The sequence below is a fragment of the Schistocerca serialis genome, chromosome 4 (genome assembly GCF_023864345.2).
Source record: "Schistocerca serialis cubense isolate TAMUIC-IGC-003099 chromosome 4, iqSchSeri2.2, whole genome shotgun sequence".
Classification (NCBI taxonomy): Eukaryota; Metazoa; Arthropoda; class Insecta; order Orthoptera; family Acrididae; genus Schistocerca; species Schistocerca serialis.
The window spans coordinates 606,403,622-606,426,026 of record NC_064641.1 but is presented as its reverse complement, the minus strand read 5'-3'; the positions used below and the strand labels follow the sequence as shown (position 1 = coordinate 606,426,026).

At 41.9% G+C, this 22,405-nt stretch overlaps 1 long non-coding RNA gene across 1 annotated transcript in view; it reads right to left on the bottom strand.

Moving 5' to 3' along the window:
* The window catches only part of LOC126475411 (uncharacterized), a 46,719-nt gene extending 24,544 nt beyond the window's left edge, over nucleotides 1–22,175 (bottom strand). The window contains exon 1 of the long non-coding RNA XR_007586721.1: nucleotides 22,002–22,175. This is a non-coding gene — a long non-coding RNA (uncharacterized LOC126475411). The remainder of the gene's footprint in view (nucleotides 1–22,001) is intronic.
* Between the last annotated feature and the right edge of the window lie 230 nt (nucleotides 22,176–22,405).

Below are 22,405 nucleotides of genomic sequence, written 5' to 3'. Positions count from 1 at the left end.
TACTGGATACAGAAAATGTTCGACTGCTGTCCTGGCCAGCACATTCTCCAGATTTCTCACCAATTGAAAACGTCTGGTCAATGGTGGCCGAGCAGCTGGCTCATCACAATACGCCAGTCACTACTCTTGATGAACTTTGGTATCGTGTTGAAGCTGCATGGGCAGCTGTACCTGTACACGCCATCCAAGCTCTGTTTGACTCAATGCCTCGGCGTATCAAGGCTGTTATTACGGCCAGAGGCGGTTGTTCTGAGTACTGATTTCTCAGGATCTATGCACCCAAATTGCGTGAAAATGTAATCACATGTCAGTTCTATTATAATATATTTGTCCAATGAATACCGTTTATCATCAGCGTTTATTCTTGGTGTAGCAATTTTAATGCCAGTAGTGTACATGGGCAGTGACACGAGAGGGAGAGAACAATCTGAGGATAGCATGCGAGTCAAATACACACACACGCCACAGTCACGGCCTCATCCGTAGCAGACCAGCCGACGGGAAGCTTCTTCCTAAGTAACTGGCTGGCAACCCGCCACACTTCGGGTCATCGACCTCCACCCACGGCTGTAGCAGTGATGTTCATCAGCCCTGAGTCTACCTGCGGACTCAGCAGACTCCACACCGGGTTAGGGTGCCACGAACCGCCAAGGAAGACACGACAACAAGATTTATTCTGAGACATAAGAGAAGCAACATTTAATCTAGTTTCATGGAGTCTGACGACGCCTACAGGTTCCTCAACCTCCATTCTGACGGGACAGTAGGGATTTCCAGACACGGAGTGAGCGACCTTTACACTGCGATATCTCTTTTCACCTAAAGTACGGCTCTGAGCACTACGGGACTTAACATCGGAGGTCAACTGTCTCCTAGAACTTAGAACTACTTAAACCTAACTAACCTAAGGATATCACACACATCCATGTCCGTAGAGGTCGTGCGGTTCCAGGCTGAAGCGCCTAGAACCGCTTGGCCACTGCGGCCTCCACCTAAAGTAAGGAATTTGATCAAAAACCTACAAAACTCTGTTATCTCATAGTGAGGTACTGATCAATATTTCGGTTTATATGCAGTGTAAGTAACATAAAAACTGAAAACAAGAAAACGGAACAAGGGTTCAGCATAGAGACTCGACCCCACCAGCGTGAGATGGCCGCGTCAACCACTACCTGGAACCTAACTTACGACAAAAGGCTCATTCTCGCCCGACAAGCACCAAAATGCTGTTTTTTTCCCAAACACTTGGCCATTTGGAGCTTTCACTTCTCTCACTTTAATTTCTGGTCAAGCCCTGCATATACCACAAATTTGGATGGAATTGATGATGACGAGTAGATGTGTTCCCCTTGTTAATCTCTGTGGCTGCCGAACGTTGGTTACGGTGGTTACCTCCTGCATGTAATTTTCTTCTACGTCTAACCATAAAACAATGTCCATGTGACAAAGAGTAACAATTTACTAGCTATATTTTTACGTTACATGGAGCAAAGGCAAAAAAAATGTTTCTTTCATTTTGTTTGGAGCAGAGATCAAGTAACTGTTGCAGTAAATATAACAGCAATACATCAGTTTTTTCCCGATGTTAGTTACTGATCATATTCATTGTCACTTCAGGGCTGATGTCAAGGATTATGATCTTGCAAGACAATGTCATGTACGTTTTTTTGTAAATGGTGATCCACTGTCTAAGAGAAATAATTTCTTGTTTTTGTCATCAGTCTTCTGATTGGTTTCATGCAGCCCGCCACCAATTACTCTCCTGTGCCAACATCTTCGTGTTAGTGTAGCACTTGCACTCTGTGTCCTCAATTACTTGTTGGATGTGTTCGAATCTCTGTCTTCTTCTATAGTTTTTACCCTCTGCAGTTCCTTCTACCGCCATGGAAGTTATTCCCTGATGTGTTATGTCCAGTTATCATTTCTGTTATTCTTGTTTTTTTCATTTCTTCCTTTCTTCGCTCATTCTGCAGAGAACCTCCTCACTCCTTACCTTATCAGTTCACTTAATTTTCAAAATCCTTCTGTTGTATGACTTATCAAACAGCTCTATTCTATTCATTTCCTCTTTCCCCACAGTCCATGTTTCACTACCATACAATTCAGTGCTAGACAGTTACATTCTCAGCAACTTCTTCTCCAAATTAAGGGCTTTATTTGATACTAGTAGCCTTCTTTTGATCAGAAATGATCTCTTTCCCTGTGCTAGTCTGTTTTTTACGTCGTCTTTAATTCATCTGCCACGCGTTATTTATCATCTGAGGTAGTAGAATGCCTTCACCTACAACTTGGTCACCTATTTTGATGCTACGTTTATCAGTAATCGTATTTGTGCTATTCCTCATGACTTTGGTCTTTCTTTGGTTTGTTCTCAATCCATACTGTGTGCTCATTATACAGTTCATCCCATTCGAAAGGTTCTATAAATAGCTTCAATTTCATTAGGGTAGCAAAATCATCAGCGAATCTCATTTATTTTCTTTCACCTGTAATTTTAATCTCACTCTTGATCCTTTATTTTATTTCCATCACCGCTTCTTCGATGCGTAGAATGATTTTATCCGTGTCTCACACAATTTTTATTCCGGGCACTTCGTGTTTCGTCTCCCACTCTTGTCGTTCCCTCTTGATGCTTGTACTAATTGTATAGTACCAGACTTCACTACAACTAATCGCAACTTTTTCCGGCATTTCCAACAGCTTCTACATCTACATCTACATAGATACTCCGCAGTCGTAAGGTGCGCGGTGGAGGGTACCCTGTACCACTACTTGTCATTTCCGCTCTTGTTCCACTCAGAAATAGGGCAAGGGAGAAACGACTGTCTGTAGGCCTCCGTATAAGCCCTAATTGGTCGTGTCTTATCTTCGTGGTCCTTACGCGCGATATATGTTGGTGGCTGTAGAATCATTTGGCAGTCAGCTTCAAATGCCGGTTCTCTAAATATCTTCAGTGGTGTTTCTCGAAAAGAACGTCACCTAACCTTCAGAGATTCTCATTTGAGCTCCCGAAGCATCTCCGCAACATTTACGTGTTGTTCGATCGTACCGATAACAAATCTAGCAGTCTGCCTCCGAATAGGTTCGATGACATCCTTGAATCCGACCTGCCACAGATCCCAAACACTCGAACAGTACTCAAGAATACGTCGCACCAGCGTCCTATATGCGGTCTCCTTTACAGATGAACCACTCTTTCCTAAAATTCTTCCCTACCGCAGTTCATGGAAGAAGCCTGTACATGTAAGTACATGGAAGAAGCCTGAAGATACTGGAAGGTGTCAGATGGATTATATAATGGTAAGACAGAGATTTAGGAACCAGGTTTTAAATTGTAAGACATTTCCAGCGGCAGATGTGGACTCTGACCACAATCTATTGGTTATGAACTGCAGATTAAAACTGAGGAAACTGCAAAAACAATGGGGAATTGGGGAGATGGGACCTGGATAAACTTAAAGAACCAGAGGTTGTAGAGAGCTTCAGGGAGAGTTATAGGGAACAATTGACAAGAAAGGGGGACAAAAATACAGTCGCAGAAGAATGGGTAGCTTTGAGAGACGAAACAGTGAATGTAGCAGAGGATAAAGTAGGTAAAAAGAGGAGAGCTAATATAAATCCTTGGGTAATAGAAGAGATATTGAATTTAATTGATAAAAGGAGAAAATATAAAAAATGAAGTAACTAAACAGGCAAAAAGGAATACAAACGTCTCAAAAATGAGATCGACAGGAAACGCAAAATGGCTAAGCAGGAATGGCTAGAGGACAAATGTAAGGATGTAGAGGCACATATCACTAGGTGTAAGATAGATACGGCCTAAACGAAAATTAAAGAGGCTTTGGAGAAAAGAGAACCACTTGCATGAATATCAAGAGCTCAGATGGAAACCCAATTCTGAGCAAAGAAGGAAAGCAGAAAGATGGAAGGAGTACATAGAGGGTCTATACAAGGATGATGTTCTTGAGGACAATATTATAGAAATGGAAGAGAATGTAGATGAAGATGAAATAGGAGATATGATACTACATGAAGAGTTTGACAGAGCACTGAAAGACCTAATTCGGAACGAGGCCCCGGGAGTAGACAACATTCCATTAGAACTACTGATAGCCTTGGGATAGCCAGGCCTAACAAAACTCTACCATCTGGTGAGGAAGATGTATGAGACAGGCGAAATTCCCTCAGACTTTAAGAAGAATATAGTAATTCCAATCCCAAAGAAAGCAGGTGTTGACAGATGTGAAAATTACCGAACTATCAGTTTAATAAGCCACTACTGCAAAATACTAACACAAATTCTTTATAGACGAATGGAAAAACTGGTCGAAACCGACCTCTGGGAAGATCAGTTTGGATTCCGTAGTAATGTGGGAACACGTGAGGCTATACTGACCCTGCGACTTATCTTAGAAACCAGATTAAGGAAAGGCAAACCTACGTTTCTAGCATTTGTAGACTTAGAGAAAACTTTTGACAATGTTGACTGGAATACTCTCTTTCAAATTCTAAAGGTGGCAGGGGTAAAATACAGGGAGCGAAAGGCTATTTACAATTTGTACAGAAACCAGATGGCAGTTATAAGAGACGAGGACATGAAAGGGAAGCAGTGGTTGGGAAGGGAGTGAGACACGGTTGTAGCCTCTCCCAGATGTTATTCAGTCTGTATACTGAGCAAGCAGTAAAGGAAACAAAAGAAACATTTGGAGTAGGAATTAATATCAGTGGAGAAGAAATAAAAATTTTGAGGTTCGCCGATGACATTGTAATTCTGCCAGTGAGAAGAAAGGACTTGGAAGAGCAGCTGAACGGAATGGACAGGGTCTTGAAAGGAATCAACAAAAGCAAAACGACAATAATGGAATGTAGTTGAATTAAATCGGGTGATGCTGCAGGAATTAGATAAGGAAATGAGACGCTTAAAGTAGTTAATGTGTTTTGGTATTTGGGGAGCAAAATGACTGATGATGGTCGAAGTAGAGAGGATATAAAATGTAGACTGACAATGGCAAGGAAAGCATTTCTGAAGAAGAGAAATTTGTTAACATCGAGTATAGATTTAAGTGTCAAGAAGTCGTTTCTGAAAGTATTTGTGTGGAGTGTAGCCACGTGTGGAAGTGAAACGTGGACTATAAATAGTTTAGACAAGAAAAGAATAGAAGCTTTCGAAATGTGGTGCTACCGAAGAATGCTGAAGATTAGATGGGTAGATCACATAACTGATGAGGAGGTATTGAATAGAACTGGAGAGAAGAGAAATTTGTGGCACAACTTGACTAGTAGAAAGGGTCGGTTGGCAGGGCAAATTCTTAGGCATCAAGGGATCACCAATTTAGTATTGGAGGGCAGCATGGAGGGTAAAAATCGTAGAGGGTGACCAAGAGATGAATACACTAAACATATTCAGAAGGATGTAGGTTGCAGTTGGTACTGGGAGATGAAGAATCTTGCACAGGATAGAGTAGCATGGAGAGCTGCATCAAACCAGTTACTGGACTGAAGACCACAACAACAACAACCGCAGTTCTCACGTGCTCGTTCCACTTCGTATCGCCTTGTAACGTTACAGGTAGATATTTAATTGACGTGACCGTGTCAAGCAGGACGCTAGTAATAGTGTAACCAGACATTAAAAGATAGTTCTTCCCACCCATCCGCATTAACTTACATTTTTGCACATTTAGGGCTACCTGCCAACTAGAAGTTTTGACTACGTCGTATTGTATCTTCCTACAGTCACTAAACTTCGACACCTTACCGTACATCACAGCAACATCAGCAAAGAACCACAGATCTCTGCCCACCTTGTCAACCAAATCATTTATATACGTGGAGAACAGAAGCGGTCCTATCACACTGCCTTGGGACACTCCTGACGATACCCTTGTCAGGAGGGTCAGTTTGCGTTTATCACTGGAATTACCACTGCGCTTAATGCTGACGCTCTCGCTTTTAATTTCACCAGTTATTGTTCTGATATTTCTATTCGCTGAATCAATCCTTCCTAAACATTTTTAAACCAGATTCTTTTAAATAGTTCTTCTGTTCCCAAAGTTACTTCACGGTTACGTTCTTTGTGTCTATGTTTCTCGTCCAACTTCAGCGATGTCCCTTTTTAGAGATGTTCATTTTACTGCACATTAACTGTCTACTGTGTTAGGCTTTGTCGCAGTTATGTACGGCCTCAGAATGCTTCAAACGTAGATCATCACTCCGTAATACTTCAGCATCCCACTTTCCCCACATTGATCCTTACAGACGATTCTCTTAAATTTATTTAGGAAAGAGTGTCATGCAAGACACAGCTGGCCCTCTTTGTCCATGATATACAACAGGCTCTAGATACCGACTCCCAGTTTGATGCCATATTTCTCGACTTTGGAAAAGACGCAGTTCCACACTGTCGCTTGCTGCAAAAAGTGTGCGCTTACGGTCTATCCGATGACATGCGGTTAGATAGAAAGTTTTCTAACAGACAGAGAGGAGTTTGTAGTCCTGAATGGGGTGACTTCCACAGAAACAAGCGTAACATTAGCTGTGCCCCAGGGCAGCGTAATAGGTCCGCTTCCTCTTTACGATTTACATAAACTATTTGGTTGATGGTATTGACAGTGGCATTACGCTGTTTGCTGATGATGCTGTAGTCTACAGGGATGTAGTATCACATGAAAGTTGGGAAAAAATCAATGAGGATTTGGAGAAAATAAATGCGTGGTATAATGACTGGCAGTTATCTTTCAATATTAGTAAGTGTAACCTACTGCGTATAACAAAATGAAAATCACCATTAATGTACGAGTACAAAATAAATGCCCAGTCTTTGAAAGCAGTAACATCCGTCAAGTATCTGGCAGTGACTATACAAAATGATCTCAAATGGAACGATCAGATTACATAAGTAACGGGTAAGGCGAACTCTAGACTGCTTTTTATTGATAGAATCCTGAAGCGATGCAGTCCTTCAACAAAGGAAACTGCTTACAAAACTTTAGTTCGCCCAATCTGTATGGGACCCTTACCAATTGGGTCTGATTCAAGAGATTGAGAAGGTCCAAAGAAGAGCTGCTAGATTCGTGACTGGTACATTTAGCTATCGCGAGAGCGTTACAGATCTCGTAGAAAGTTTGAAGTGGGACACACTTGAAGTAGACGACGCTCTAAACGGAAGGGGCTGCTCACTAAATTCAAAAATGCGATCTTCGCCGAGGATGTAGAGCATATATTAACACCAACTTTCAAGCCGCGCAATGATCACCATTCAGAGGCGCTCACATAGTCGTTTTTCCCTCGCGCGATCCGTGGATGGAAGAGCAGAGCGGGGGGGGTGGGGGGGTGGGGGGGGGGGTGGAAAGGTGGAAATATGACTTTGGCGCGAATGAATAGTGCCCTCCACCACATACCGCTTGGTGGCTAGCGGAGTATATCTGTAGATGTAGATTACTACATTATGATCAGAGTCTATGATCCTACTAGTTATGTCTTAAAACGCAATACCTGAGATCTGAGAATGACAAAATCTAAATGGAATCTGCTCGTGTCCCCGGGCCTTCCCAAATTTACCTCCTACGATTGTCGTTCTTAAACATAGTACTCGTTATTATTAACTGAAATATATTGCACAGCTCGATTAAAATTTCTCCTCTCTCACTCCTACTAACAACCTCGAATTCGTACGTAATTCTGTCATCTATTAGTTCCCCTACTATCACCTTGCAATCCCCAATTATTATAAGATTGTCATCGACTGTTACATACTGAATTATCCTTAATAACGCCACATAGCTTTTCCTTCATTTTCTGCATGTGACGTCGGCATAACTGTCACTGAACTTGGCACAGCATCACACACTCTGCTCTACCCATCTATTAATAAAAGAATTCTCCACCAGTTATCAATGTTTTGTTTCTTCCTTCATTCATCTTAATTCATCTATCTAGAAACCCTTTACTTCTTTTCATCCTACTTCAGTCTCTCTCTCTCTGTATATACACTGAAGCGCCAAAGAAACTGAGTAGTGGCATGCGTATTCAAGTACCTTCATCACTGCGAATGCACAAGTATGTCCGACTTCTTGCAGCACCCGCAGAGTAGCAAACATTGAAGAATAGGCACTATGGATAGGTGGCGTTCGGTGGGAATGTGAGTCAACCGTGAGTCGTGCCGTGATAGTACGTGTAGTTACCGTAATGGTGTGTCCTGGATGGCACAGTGGTTAATGGAACTGCCTTAATAAGCAGGAGATCCCGGGTTCGAATACCGATCCACAACACGTTTTTATTCGTAGTCGCTGATTGCACATAACGTCCCAATGCAGCTCACATCAATTGCCCCATAACACCCTTTCTTTTCTCCATCCTTTCTGCCCCCACCCCCTCGCCATCCACCTTCAATTTACATTATTATTTTCTGAAGCTATTTATTTCTCTTGTTTTCACTACTGTTTGAATAGTGTCTGTGAACCTTAGTAATCCCTAAATGAAGGTGTATCCATCTTAAAGGCACGTTTAGAACTTTTTCTCTTTAGCAGCCAGAATTGGTTTTGCTTGCTTAACGTTCATATCGCACAGAATCAGGGAAAGTGTTCAGTTTGGAATTACTCATGTGAATTAATTGTCTTTTAGGATTGCGTCCAACACTGTTCTTAAAATATTCACTCTCTATTTGTTTTGCTTGAGTGACCATTAAATAAGTATCTATACCTGTAGAGGCCAAGAAATAAGCAACCATAAAGAATGGTGTTCAGCATTACTCCATGAGTAGTAGGGCAACTGATGCACCACCACACATTGCAGTGTTGCCACATTTATTCAATATGGCGGTTACAAGATGGCGGTGATACCTTTGACAATGTCGCAATGACATCATGGCGGGAAGTTCAAATTTTGGCGGGAAGATAGGTCATTGGGTTACCTCCACTAACCTAAACCCTTCCCATCCACCCTGTACTTCCCCTCACCCAGAAAATGGGGGAAGTTCAAATTTTGGTGGGGAAGGATTGTATTTTATTTATTTTGGAACCATTTATTTAGGGATTGATTTCACATAGTTCATTTATCACACTGATACAACATACTCACTCTGAGGTGCTTGGATTCACAATATATAGCCCACACATCTGCAGACTACGCGTAAATTACCGAAATAATGCAGTACTCTGTTGTGCAGACACGAAAACATCTCCTAAATGGTCAGAATAACACATGTGAAACGGTCCCAGACAAGCTTGCTAGTTGTAAACTGTCATAATAATGCTATACACAGTATACAGACGTGCAAACTACTCATAAATTACCGAAATAATGCAGTACACTGATGTACAGACATGCAAACATCTCGTAAATTGTCGAAATATTGCCTATTTAATGCTCTGCCAACACGTTCACTAAATGTAAACTGTCAAAAAATGCACTTTACAGCCTACAGACCTGTTCACAGAATATGAGCAACTGTCCATTACTCGTGAAATTGTTAAAAAATTATGCATATTTAACGCGCTGCCAACATGCTCAAAACGCTTAAACAGCCGAAAATAATGCACTGCATAAACATTCATTGCACATAAAAAACACTTTCGAACTATCGTTAAGGAATTCGACCACCACTATCAGCGAACTGTTCCAATGTGCTCAGACGCTAACGCCAGCCAGATTCGGGCCAGAGCCAGAGAGATGAACGCCAGGGCGTGAGGCATCACTCTGATGCTGCTGTTGCCTGCAGCCAGCAGGTGAAAGTTGTGTCTATTTTCATGTATACAGTTACAATTCTTCGAGTGTTATACTGACATCACATGACTATGTAAATAACAGTCAAGTCCCACCTCTGGACGTGCTATAGAAATCTGTTGCAATGCTTCCCAGAATAATACAGGATGCATTCTCCCCAGCGATCCTAATGTCTCGTGGGCCCCTGCCACCATGGCACAGCGATTCCCCAGGTTGCAGATAGGGGATATGGCCTTCAGATATGAAGGGTAGCTGCGAATACAAAAGTAAGCAGTCGTGGACAGCCGGTGGAGAGCAGGCGATGGCGTGATGAACCATTCCTGTTTCTTCTTCTCTTACTATCAGATCTATTCATCAAGAATCAGCAACATTAATGGGCATGGGTCCGTTTGAACTAAAATATTCCAGAGGTAAACCAGGTTCCCATTCAGATCTCCGGGCAGAACCTACTTCGAAGAGATTCAGGCCAAAAGGAACTTTCAGGTTGGGAACATGGAACGTTAATAGTTTGAACAGGCCAGGAATGTTCTAGACATTATTAGACGAATTAGATAGATACGATGTAGACATTACAGCTTTTCAAGAAAACCAGTGGCAGGGGGAGGGTAGCATAAAGAGGGGTAACTATACATTTTTCTATGGAGGTGCGGAAGCTCACAATTTCAGAACAGGTTTCGCAGTACAGAGAAAAGTGTTTCACACAATCAGAGATATAAGGTTCATTAGCGACCGACCAACAGTTATAGTGTAGTCCGACAGGTGGAATAGACTAGTAGTAATTAATGTACATGCACCAACTGAGGACACTGAAGAGGTTGTTAAGGACGGATTTTATGAAGAACTAGATCAACTGTGGGCTGAGTTCTCCTCGTATGATACAAAATTAATCATGGGTGATTTTAATGCGAAGATAGGGAAGGAGGAAGCATTCTGGCCTACAATTGTGAAAGAAAGTTTGCATAACATTTCGAATGGTAATGGCACAAGGGTGGTTAATTATGCTGTTTCAAGAGACAAGATTGTTGAGATCACATATTTCAAAAGGAAAGACATTCATAAAGCACACCCGAAACCAAATTGATCATGTTCTTGTAGATCGGAGATGGCTCACTAGTATAGAAAATGTTAGGACTTTCAGGGGAGCAGACTGCGATTCTGATCATTTTCTTGTAGTTGCCAAAGTTCACCAACGGCTATCTACAGCAACAACAAGGTGTCGCAATGCAGATCTTGTTAGGTTCGACACTGACAAGCTAAATGATGAAAACTTCAGAAGAAGGTAAATGATAGAAATTTCAAATATGTTTGATGCTCTCAAGACACACGAAGATCAAGACGAGGATGTAAATGAACAGTGGATCACTGTGAGGAATTATATCAAAGAGGCAGCGAATGTCACAATAGGTACAATTATGAAGAACAGGAGGAAACCGTGGTTTGATGAGGAATGCAAGAAATTGCTAGAGGAAAGGAGAAAAGCGCGATTAGATTGGGATAGAATGGGAGACAGAAAACGAGAGGAGTTCTTGAACATGAGAAGGGAAGTTGGTCGTATGCTATGGGCAAAGAAGAGGGGGTTCAAGGCTAGGACAAATGCACTTCAAGGGGATGCTGACAGAACCCAGTGCTATATTAAGTAAATGAAGGGCTTATTTTGAGCATCTATTAAATGTACACCAGGAAGCAGGAAATGAGCAGGCATACGAAATACATACAGCAGAACCCCAGATACCTGAGCCAACGTTAAAGGAAGTAAGAGATGCAATCAACAAATTGAAAAACCATAAAGCACCAGGATCAGATTGCATAACAGCAGAATTAGTTAAAAATGGGGGACAGAAACTGGTGGAAGTAGTTCACAAAGTGATAACTGAAGTATGGAACTCAGAGATGATACCTGAAGAGTGGCAGGAATCGATTCTGATCCCAATTTTTAAGAAGGGTGACAAAATGGATTGTAGAAATTGTAGAGGGATATCGCTATTACCAGTATGTTCCAAAATTTTCTCGAATATTCTGCTAAGCAGGTGTACACCATATGCAGATGAAATTGTGGGGGAACAAATCAACTATATATCAAATATTCACCCTGCGTCAAATTTTGGAAAAGAAATGGGAATACAATGAACCAGTTTATAATCTTTTCATAGATTTTACAAAAGCTTATGTTTCAGTACTGCAATCAAAATTGTACAGAATTCTTTTGGAACTTGGAATACCAAAGAAGTATGTTAGACTTATAGAAGCGAGTTTGAAAAACACAAAAAGTAGAATACGCGAGGGGAAATTGGAGTCAGAATAATTTGTAATAAAGAACGGACTTAAGGATGGAGATGCCCTGTCTCCACTACGTTTTAATTTAGCCCTAGAATATATTGTACGAATGACAGCAGATAATTGAGAGGGCGTGGAGGTAAATGGAAATATTAAGATATTTGGGTATGTAGATGATCTAAACATCATTAGCGATAGGAAACAACCTGTAACAGCAAATGCGAATGCGTCAATAAGGCTAGTGAAGATGTAGGTGTAAGGATAAGTGAAGACAAAACTAAATACCTGGTTACTACTAGAATGCCAACAGCAGTAGATCAGGAAATGTTAAGAGTTGGAGACATGCAGTTTGAAAAAGTGAACACATTTAAGTATCTAGGCGTGGGCATCACTTCGAGAAATGAGATTGAATCCAAACTGAAGAAGAGATTACGGGCAGGAAATGCGTGCTACTTCTCACAGCTTAGATTACTTTCATCACGGAAATTGTCTATGAATTTAAAGATTAGAATATATAAAACTATTATTCTACCAGTTATGTGGTATGGGTGTGAGACTTGCTCTCTCACTGTGCAAAATGAAAAGGCATTTCGAGTATTTGAAAACAAAATTTTGAGGAAAATTTTCTGAGCAAAAGGGGATGACATTAGCGGAGAGTGGCGAAAACTGCATAACGAAGAGGTTCAGGAACTCTATTCAAGTCCTGACATAATCAGTATTATTAAATCACGTAGGCTGCGATGGGCGGGTCACGTAGCTCGAATGGATGAGGGCAGGGCAGCGCACAGAGTACTGGTTTGGCACTTAGAGGGAAAACGTCCTGTGGGGAGACCGAGGCGTAGATGGAAGGACAATGTGAAGGCTGATTTGAGGAGCCTAGGTATTGAAGGCGAATGGAAGAAAATAGCCCGAGACAGGGACAGATGGCGAAAATACGTTGCTGCGGTAATGGACTCTCGAGTCCGGTATGACCAGTGAGAGAGAGAATGAGAGATCCTAATGGGATAACCCATCTGACGTGCGAGACGTATCTAACCACGGGCATGTGTTTACCTGCTCAGTGTGACTCGCGCATCGCCGCCAAATGCTCGCGTAGTGACTCACCATTGCAGGTGCATCTAAAAGGTTCTGACGTCACATGGCTATTTGAATAAGAAAAAAGTCAACCTCTCAGAAATAGTAAACTGCCGCAGAAATTTTTTTCATGATGTCTTGTCTGCATGCAAATTCTTGCTCTGACAGGACCTATTTACGAAAATAGCTCAGAATAATGCAGAATGCATTCTTCCTGATGGTGCTAACGAGGCATCCCGTCCATCAATGTTACCCTTCGTGGAAATCATTAAGTCCTGCTTTCAACAAACATCTCTGAAACGCAAACGTTCTCACTGCCATGTCGAGGCTCCTATGCCACAGCACAAAGTGTGCCTTATGAAGCAATGGAGCATTCTGCTCTGCTCTTACTTAATTTACCCGCCAATTACTGATGCTGCTGGTGTCTGCAGACAAAACATTCACTGGCAAAACTATTTTGTACAAAATGGTTTAAATGGCTCTGAACACTATGGGACTTAACATGTGAGGTCATCAGTCCCCTAGAACGTAGAACTACTTAAACCTAAATGACCTAAGGACATTATACACATCCATGCCCAAGGCAGGCTTCGAACCTGTGACTGTAGCGGTCGCGCGGTTCCAGACTGTAGCGCCTAGAACTGCTTGGCCAGTGCGGCTGGCTAATTTTGTACAGATCGCCATATTCCACTGACAGTTAAACCCAGAAAAAGTGCCCTACAGATCGTCAAGTACGGAATGACTCTTGCTCAATTACACTGCTGTGCCACTGAGGATAGAAGCTTGAATATTTCAGCGTGAAACCAATCTCCAAGTAACATATCTACGTAGTAAATATACAATTCGTATCCCGCGCCATACAAAATCGCCCCGTTTGCGTCATGCATATAGCTATCGACCGCCAGACACTAGTGGGTGTAATCATTAAAGGACATCTCCAAAGGATCGAATGCAGGTACGTGGTTGAATGGAAAGACTTGATTCCAAATCGCAGATATCATTTCTACTGGAAGTGTAGCACTAGAGATCTGAAAAGCTAGTGTACATTTCCTATGACCTCAACCAGCACACCGTCTGCTGTTTGTGATTCTTCTCAATCAACCATTGCCTATAGCCCAGTGGATATATTGCAGAACCTCTGACATGGCATCGAGGCAGAATGCATTACAAATACTGGAGAAACACCTGGTCAGGGATTAGCAAATACCAGTTTCATACCACGTTCCTTAGCCAAATCACTTTCTAAATTTGGTGATTTTATCACGAGGTTGCATCGCCATCGGCGTGTAACCGCACTGTTGGTCTGATAATACACACTTTAACGATCACTGTCTATATTCAGTGAAATGGTATTTGTCTGGTAAAATCACTTCATTCAGAGGTAAATCCACAGCTCGATTTATAAAGCCAGTACAGCTTTTAACATGGATATTTGTGTGCACCTGTAGAACCCACACTGATTGTGATAGAAATATGGTCGTTGTAATTGTTTCTTTTTTTTTTTTTTTTAACATCCAGTGGTTTGTAAGATGATTACGCGTCTTTATCTAAGACACAGTGGTACCACTCACAGGATAAACTTTTGAGACATGTCCACCCATCGCTCATTTTCGTTCAGTATTATTTCGTATCGCCAGGAGCCAGTTATTAGCGAAGTATTGTACTTTGTAATGAGGGGTGCATGACAGGTTCGCCTTGAGCGTCAAGCTTATAAAGTATGTGTGTGTGTGTGTGTGTGTGTGTGTGTGTGTGTGTGTGTCCCGACTTGTGCAAAGGAAATACTATGTCTAGTAGTAAGGAAGGTATGGATTTGACGTGGAATACTGTGACAGCAAATGGAAAAGTATGTGAAGTCATAAGAATGGTACAGATATTTCTAATTCCCGGACCACAGCCGTCAGTAAGGTATATTTCCGATTCTTCGCTCATTGTCGAATGTCATCTAATTGAGACCCCAATCGTAATATTTAATTGCAAGTACATCGATCATATATGTATGTGGCCAGTTTCCTAGAACGATTCTGTCTAGCGTTACGTGGCGCGCAGCGGCGGTGGCCTGTGGCAGGGATGATTCACGTTTCCCACTAACGGCAGGAGCCATCCGAATGGAAAAGCATTTTGGGATGCAGGGATGTAGTTGACTTAACCGTGTCGTCCTCTAGACGGCCGAGTAGCGAACTAATACTTAGTATGTGTTGGACAGCTTTCTTGATAAAGAGGAAATTCCAGAAGATTCAATATTGATATGTGTTTGCGCTGGACCATTATTCCCTCCCACGTAAATTGTTCAGTTGACCGCTTCTACACATTTATTTAGTTGAGAGGTCATCGATTGTGGTGTGTGCATTTAGCAGGTGGAAGACGGGTGGAAGACACGTTTGCTGGTTCTCTAGACATGAGAAAGACCTTAGCTGACTTTTTAAATTACAGGGATTATTTGGAATCTGTTAGATCACCGACATCACTATTCGTGAGTGGAAATATCAGTTTCCTATATTTTCTTTCGAGTTTTCACGTAAAGGTCTTCATAAATGGGATACGTTTCTAGTTACTCAGTGGTTTACAGCATTATTCACCTCTCTAAAGTTCCGAGTTTCTAGAGAAATAATTTCCAGTCTTTATCTTCGAAATTATACTGTGCAAGCGATACTGCTATACAAACTATATTGCTGTGTGCTTGATACCAAGATGTATCACGTAAATGGTATGATATTCTGCAAACCATTGTAGATGACCTATGTTCTTGTAATCCCAGAGCCTGGAGATGGGTGTAGAAATCAAGCAAGCAGGTCAGGGCCAGGAACAGTAAAAGCCCTTGTGCCAAGGGGGAAATGACCCAACTTTGTAAAACAGTTTGGAGAGTGACTGGGGTCCACTGAGGGCGTTCTGGTCATGTATCAGGAGCAGATGACTTGTGACCTTCGGCTGCAGTGGATGACCACCCAATCTCGCAGGAAATATCTAGTGTTGTGAGGAGTATATACGGTGTATGTGCTTATTCTGTCTCTCTTCGCCGTATATGTACGAGTGTCTGGTGGTAGATAGCTATTAGCATGATGAAAAAGGGACGATTTTGTATGGCGCAGGATACGAATTGTATGTTTACTACATCGATATGGTATGTGGAGATCGGTTTCATGCTGAAATATTCAAGATTCCATCCAGAGCAGTGTAACTGAGCAAGAATCATTCTCTATTTCATTATCTGTGGGGCACTTTTGCAGGGTTTAACTATCAGCGCAATATGGTGATCTGTACAAAATAGTTTTCCACTGAAAGACTCATCTGCAGAAACAATAACGTGTCAGTGCTTATACTCTGGCAGCATCAGTAATTTGGCGGGTAAATTCAGAAAGAGCTGATCAGAATGCTCCATTCATTCGCAAGGCATTCTTTGAGCTGTTAAATAGGAGCCTCTGTATAGCAGTGAGAACTTTTGCATTTCGGAGATGTTTGTTAAAGCGGCACTTCACACTGACGGAAGAGATGCCTCGTTAGCACCATCAGGAAGAATGCAGTCTATATTATTCAGAACTATTTTCGTAAACACGTACTGTTAGAGCAATAGTTTCCATGCAGACAAGCTGAGACATCAGAAAAGCTCCTACAAAAGAGACCGTTAACTATTATGTGGCACTTTACTGTTTCTGAGAATAGATCCGGTTCTTATTTACGTAGCCATATGACGTCAGTATACACTGAGAACCTTTTAGTTGCGCCTACAATGGGGAGTCGCTATGCTAACATTTCACAATGATGCATCAGCCACACTGGGCAGGTAAATACGTATGAGCAGTTAGACACATCTCACACATGGGATGGGTTGTCCCGTTAGGATCTCTGGGGAGAATGCACCCTGTATGATTCTGGGAATTATTGCAACAGATTTCTATAGCATATCCAGAGCAGAGACTCTGCTGTTATTTACATTGACATGTGACGTCAGTATGGCATTCGAAGAATTGTAAATGTGTACCCGAAAATAGCCGTGACTTTCACCTGCTGGCTGCAGGTGGCAGCAGTGTCAGAGCTATGGCTCACACCCCGACATGTGTCTCTCCGGCGCTGGCCGGCAACTGACTGGCAACGGCGTGTGCGCACATAGCAACAGTTCGCTGATACGTCACGGTTTAATTTCTTAAAAATAGTGTTACAACGTTTTTTACATGTAAAGAGTGTTCGTGCAGTGCATTATTTTCTGCTGTTTAAGCGTCGTGAGCATGTAGGCAGAGCGTTAAATATGCGTTATATTTTGACAATTCCAGGAGTAGTGAATGGTTTCATCATTTAGTGAATTTAGTGAACAGGTCTCTAGGCTGTGCAATGCATTATTTCGGCAGTTTACAATTAGTGAGCATGTTGGCAGAGCGTTAAAGATGCATTATTTTGACAATTTAAGTTTTGCACATCGGTGTACTGCATTATTTTGGTGATTTACGAGTATTTTGCAGGCCTGTAGGCTATGTAGTGTGACTCCAAGCATGTCAGAGCGAGTGTATTGTATCTGTGTAATAAATGAACAATGTGAAATCAATCCCTAAATAAATTCTTCCAAAATAAATAAAGTACACCTCTTTATCTCCAGAAGCCCAGCACAGTTTGAATCCTTTTCTCTCCAATTCGAAGGCAGAGGTGGTGGTCAAACGACTTAAGTTACTGGAGGTAGTCCAAGTGCCCTTTCCCCCTCCACCCCACCCCCCCCCCCCGCAAAAAAATTTGAACTTGCTGCTGTTTTCGGGGAAGTGAAGGGGAAAAAGGATTTGAACTTCTGACCATGACATCATTGCGATGTGGCCACATCTATCGCCGCCATCTTGGATCCGCCATCTCGAATAAATTTGAAAACAATGCAATCTGGGGCGGGACATACATTGCCCTACCAATTCCATACTTCACAGCCATGGCAGCACCCCAACACACAGCCATTTGTGTGGAGGTGTTAATGTAAATCTATCCATGGAATGATAATTCCTAAGTCCGGCTACTGCTCGATGCCATCAAATAGTGCGGGATGACATGCAGTGTTGCACTGAGCTCATTACTTGTCTCGGATGGCAGGCGCAGATGTGCTTGCTGCTCTATACAGCAACCATCTACAACCACAAAATTTTAATGACGAGTATCCTTGTCCTCACATTCAGATACAGTCCAACATAGGGCAACTGTCACATCGTCATGAACCACAAATCTCGAGGTTGCACAAATAGACCAACAAGTTGTCAGATGCTGACAACGCTGTCTTACGCAACTACATTGTATCTTCATGTTCTTATCAGTGTTTACTTCAATCCATACTGTCCCTACTTTTTTCCTACGATGTCCATGCTCACAAAGATTAATGTCCAGTGTGGGCTAGTGCATATATATATATATATATATATATATATATATATATATATATATATATATATATATATATATATATATCTGTGTTTGTGTGTGTTTGTGCTTCTGTGTGTGTGTGTGTGTGTGTGTGTGTGTGTGTGTGTGTGTGCGTGATAAGACTATGTTTCGAGCCAATCACGATGTACCATATTTCCATCAACTGTAGAGAATACATGTACATTTTTGTATTTTAAATAAGTTTGCTCGGATAGTACAACTGCTCCAAGAATGCATTTGAACGGCCTAACACAAACTCACTGTCAGAACAGATGTAAACCACTGCCAAAAAGCACGTTAACCAATTTTTAGAACAAGTCAGAAGCAAAGAAATTGCTCAACATATTTAAGGGAACATCTAAAACATTTGTGTAACGCCCTGCAACGTTATCATTTGATCACATCAGGAAACGTAGCGCTTCTTCTGCATTCACTGTCATGGACTTCGGCGCAATCGTACGAGTATCTGCAGCGGTTCGGCAACACCAGTAACGCGTGGAATTTGACTTGTCCGGAAGCAGCCAACCCCAAATAACTGCTGCCGTGGAAAGCCCCTAGCAAGCAGATGAGAACCAAAATGGCTACGTCGCGTGTCATCACTGTATGCACCCTCGTTCTCGACAACACCCTTTATGTTCTGGAAAATAAGAGAATAGAAGGCCACTCATGACCTGTGAGGGTCTCAAGGAAATCTGAAATGAAATGCTTGGTTATCGCACCGTGCTGAGGGGAAGAGTTTCACTGAGTTAGCAACAGACTTTCTCCCTCTTTCGCGAGAGCGAGTAAAGTACCATGTATGGTGTTTTCCCTTAGTGGTGGAATGTACATGTAGTGAAAAGTCAGTAGCGCAGAATCGAACCTATGTAGCCTATATGCAGGATTTTTGTTTTGACTCGAGGCAACTAAATATCTCGAAAATGACACATCGTGGAAAAAGGTGAAAGTTTAATGTTTGTTAATTTAGTTGGACTTATTAAAGGGGGCATCTATCTGTAATACCCCTGATAACCTCTTAACCACCCCTCCTGCGTGTGTGCGGTCCACTTGGTATTGTCAAAAGGGGATCCTCATTTTTATTGCATATTCTGATTCTGCGCCAAAAAAAATACGCAAGGTTTACTCAAGCCATTGTTTTCCATTTCTTGGCAGATGGCGCTGTAATAGAAAAATATAAAGTCTTCTTGTTTTAAGAACCGACGCATCTGATTTTAAATTTCAGTCACGGCGTAAATAATGTATCTTTGTCTGCTAACGGTTGATATTTATGTTCGAAATTTATCTTGAGTGATGCGAATTTGGCTATACAGTATCCCTTTCAAACCCTTGCCAGGGTCTGACTACGCTGTCTCACTAGACTACGTGATACCCTCAACCCTTCAGTGTTCGTACCACAGCTGACGTCAGCCGCGCCCCTTATATCTCCTACTAGACCTGTTAACAACAGTAAACACGAAGAACAGTAATCCACTCTGGTCACGGAGAATTGCAACGCTAATAATTTGACCAGACGCCGTAGTGTGTTTGTGTACTAAGATACATTGGCAACGACCATTTCTGATGGGTGCCACACTTTTGTCACAGGGTGTACATACTGGTAAATAAAGGTGATTAGAATAACGGCAGGGACTGGAGGAATAGGTAACAATATGTACGAGAAAATTTTGTTGAACACTTAGAATATCGACTCATAAGTAAGGTTATGTCAACAGACACGTTTCAGTTAGAATATACACAGCAAGTCAGACGCTGGAAACTCAAAAATTTAATGTCACTGCCAATGTAAGTGATTATGCTGTACTTATAGGAGCTACGAAATTCTTTATTTGTGTACCATTTCGGTAAATAATTTCTTATATGATTCCCAAGTCTCAAGATAAGCACTATTTTTATCCACAGAGGTCTAAATTGAACAAACTTAACAATGACCGTTGGTGAAACGCCTGAAAATGATCTGTGTGAGATTGACAGCTAACAACATTTTCACCTCTGTAACTAATGATATTGTAATACATGTAATGTCGCATCCCCACTGTCAGAACAAAGGCGTTTCTAATTGGGCTATGCTTAGACCCTGTACCACTTTGGCAGAAGACGCAAAAGACAGATAGGTTCTATTCAGCTGAAGTGTTTGCTTAACCCTAGAGTCCAGTTACAGTACTGAGAGTTGAGGGAGGCCTTCGGGTCCCGAACGACTAAGAAACTTGAGCGAGGCCATAGCATTAACGCTGCAATGAAATGGACTTGTTACCAGGCTGCAGCCTTCTCAATAGCTCGGGAACACTGAGAAACATCAGAAAGAACTGTCAGCAGTTGGCAGAAGAAAGTCTAGCATGTAAGCCCCTAAAGTAACGGCGGCAAAACGGTATCAGAGCAACAGCGAGATACGGTACGAGAACAACGTCAAAGTTCCCTGTCATGCACCAGCTGCCGCGTAGGGACTATTCAAAAAAGATTGGAAAGTCTAGTACAGTTTTCGTAGACTGTCACGGATGCCTACCCGTGTCAATAATTAATTGGGTGACATTGACAATTGAGGCAACCAATGACAAAGATGATACGACGGGAAATTTAACACTCTGGAGTACACAGTGGGGGAAAGTGAACAGAACTGCCTTACAGGGGAAGTCTTGGCATCTGTCAGTCCATACAGAGATCAATGTAAGAATCTTTAGGATTCTCATACACAACTTTATAATAAGCGGAGCCGCAGCCGTTGAAATTCATGGTTAACTGAACTTGAATAAAATCGCAAACATCGGTCAATTTATTCACGACCGGTATCGGTGCGTTAAAGCAACATATAAAGGTGGATAGTAGTGCGAATCTGTATAATACTACCAACCACCTGAAGATGCTTCAATGTCCGAAGGAAAATTGCATCGCACTTCTGAACACCACAGAACTGCTATATCGTAGTTATAAGCCGATACCGGGCAAGCGAATTTCAATTAAAATGTCTCCCCTACGTCGAAATATACATAATGGATGTACGAGTGCATGTTACACACAGTTGGATGACGACAAACGGAAGTTTGAATCTCGCCGTAAGAGTCGTCGGACAGCCTAAAAGTAAGGCGACCACTCGCGATAAGCGGAAATTCTGGGGTCGAGTCCCGGTCCAGTAAAAATCTTCTTTGTTGTCATTCCATTATATAAATGATGGGTCTCAGTAGCACAGTAGTTCTGAGCAACACAGGTATTTCAATATCGTATTTGTCATAATGATTACAGTTTTTCTTTTTCCTGTCACTCCCTTTTCGGCGCTTGAATACGTTCGAGCTAGTCGGTGTGTCTCATATTTCCATCATGGCAGACAGATGTATAAATGTGTTTCAAAAAAGTTTCTTTCAGATAATACAACTATTGCAGCAATGTATTTGAACGTCTTAACACAAACTCAGTGTCAGAATTAATGTAAACCTCTGCTAAAGAGCATCTTAGCCAATTTTGAGAACAAGTCAGAGGTAAAGAAGTTGATCAACATACTTAAGGGAACAACCGAAATATTTGTACAATACCCAAAGAGGTTAACGACTGATCACACATACCGATTCTTCTGCATTCACCGTCACGGACCTCGACGTATCCCTCTCTGCAGCGGTCCGGCATCGACACCATCTCTACAAGTCGAATTTCTCCGGAAGCGGACATCCCCAGATAACCTCTGTCATGGAAAGCTCCCAGAAGGCAGAGGAGCACTAATACAGCTACGCCGCGAGTCATTGCTGTCTCGCAACCTCGTCCCCAGGAGCACTCTTTATATCCTGCAGGATAACAGAGTGCGAAAAATTTAAGGGCGCTCTTGACCTAAGCGAGTCCACAAGGAAAACATAAATGACATGCTTTGCTATCACACTGAACCGACGGTAAAAATTCTACTCATTTGGCCACAGACATTTTTCCTCTTTCTCGAAAGCGAATAAATTACCGTGTGTGGTGGTTTTACAAAGAT